The sequence below is a fragment of the Cynara cardunculus genome, assembly GCF_001531365.2.
Source record: "Cynara cardunculus var. scolymus isolate 2C chromosome LG 2, CcrdV1, whole genome shotgun sequence".
NCBI classification, from domain to species: Eukaryota; Viridiplantae; Streptophyta; class Magnoliopsida; order Asterales; family Asteraceae; genus Cynara; species Cynara cardunculus.
In genome coordinates this window covers 48,973,475-48,975,908 of record NC_037529.1, presented here as the reverse complement: position 1 = coordinate 48,975,908, position 2,434 = coordinate 48,973,475, and positions in this window count along the sequence as shown.

Here is a 2,434-nt window from a genome sequence, read left to right as displayed (position 1 = left end):
AAAATTACAAGTACGGAAACTGAAACTGAAAGCTTATTCACTGACTTATAGACTATCAATGCGAAAAGTAACATTGGAACTCATAGACTTGTGTCCCTATTACTTTTTTCAGGGATCTTTTCCAGTGAAGTACATGGAATACTCATTTTATTTATCAATGGAAATAATGCAAGTTTTACAGTAATGTTCAGACTTTACAGAATTTAAATACAATCAATGAAAGAAGATATAGTACATGAAGTTACAAGGAAAAGTGGATTGTTGTTACAAAGAGAATCTTATTCTAGAACACTTAGATCTATGTAAYCAGGTACATTTTCACCAAGGTTTCTTCGACGTAGGAATTTCCTTCGTATCTTCAGATCTACGACTTTTCCAGGCATGCTATCATCTATCCAGAGCAAGAAATAAACCAAGTGATCCATTGGACATAGATGTAGCTCTGACATTCTCTGAAATCTGACTTCACCTTCATAGTCAAGGAATATAACTCCTAACTCAGGTTTAAAATGCAYAKAGTTKSGTGTATAGGGACCCTTATCTGGCAAGTCAAGATTCAACATAGAAATGTCTATACTCATATGACCCTTCAGGACTTCATCAAAGGAGAACCTTGTTTCATGTTCGTTCCTTAGGAATGGTCCATCACTAGGATCAGAGAGTTTTAGTTTCTTCTTCCCACCTTTCTTCAGAGTTGGCCGGTCAGGGACCTTGACATACCTGGACATCCTTTTGATGAGCTCGTTGATGGTGTCCTCGATAAGGGTCTTGTGTCTCGACTTGGATTGCAGAATGGCTTGTCTGATCTCCATCCATTCGCTGTATCCATAGCGGCCAAGGTAGGAAGGGTAGCATCAAGATTATCTCTGGTGATGAGCATTGAGACCAATGTTCCACCGTCTTTAGATCGTCCGCTGATCCTGACGCTGATGATTGGGCGGGGACTGAGTCTCTTTTTCAGTTTTGCTTCGCTCCATTGCTTATCCTTATCCTCTAGCTTCAGCTTCTTCTTGCGTTCAGCTTCTGCCATTGAAAGAAGTCTAGCTTGGGCTTGGACAGGATTAACCGTTTTCTTGGACTTTTTCTTGGGAAGGACTTTAACAGCTAGTGACTTGGCCAGCTTTAAATTGTCTTCAGTCTGCTTCTTTTGAAGCTCTAGCTCTTCTTCAGCCCTTAATGCCTTGGGTCTTTCAGCTTCAAATAGGAAGTCAAACTCACCACCACTAGAGGTACGAAGAGTAATTTTTACTCTAGTCTGGTCGAGCGACTCCTTTAGCTGAGACATCTGTTGGTCTGTTGGAGCAAAAGAGCTGGGTTGATCAGATACCCACTCCAGTCGACCTTAGGTTGTTGATGGGATATGAAGCTGATATTCTGAAGTGATCACTACCTGAGAGGCAGAGTCTTCAAACAAGGTTTGTTGAGGGATTTTGAAAAGCACCTTCAAGTTACCTTCTTCAGCGACCGCCTTGCCTTTCGACTTGGGGTCCTGGATCCCTGATGGAGTCGATTCACCTTGCCTTTGCTCCCCCTGGTATGCAGAGTTCCCGAGAGCAACACCTTTGGTGACGGTTGATGGCTTCTGGAACTTGATGGTAAAGTCATCTTCATCATCATCGTTGTCGTCACCATCTAGATCATCTCCAGTGTCTGGAATGACAGGTTCATCATCGTCTTCATCATCATCTTCTTCATCCTCATCAACATCATCATCATCACCAGCAGCAGTGATGGTATGGACATCATCCCTAGGGATGGCTTCGTCAACCTCAGCTAGAGCAGCTTCGGTGGACGTGATTACAAGAGCAGCAACTGCTTCAGCTTCGAGAGCCTCAGCTTTAACTGCAACTGAAGCTGATACTAGGCCAACAGCCTGAGAAGCTGTAGGAGCAGCATCAGATGATTCACCAGCGTTGAACCTCATCTCCCCCTCTCTGGCTAAGACTCGAGAGAATTTGCCAGAGAATTCGTCCAAGCGCTGACGCTGGAGAACCATGGATTCCTCCAACCTTTGCAAAGCATTGGCTAGAGTTTTCATTGCCTCACGCATATCATGGAACTGGGCACGATCATCGGCAGAGAAGGAAGGTACAATCACTAGAGCTAGTTGACGAACAGCATCCAAGATTTGTTGAAGAAGACCAGTCTGTTGATCAGCTATCGCTTGAGCATCGTCAGCCCTGCTGTGAAGAACAGCAATGGCATCGTTGTTGGCATGAACAGCTTCTTGGAGAGTCTAGAGCTGACTCTGAACTTCCTGAACATCCGCCTGGAGGGCAAGGAATTTTGCATCAAGATCGCCTTGGCGGGGCATCTCTTGGTGAACTTCGTTGACCCTGGAGAGGACGGTATCAACGGCTGGAAGGAGAAGCTTGATATCCGATGACATATCATAGTCATCATCGACATCCACATCTCCTCCATCATCTTTCTC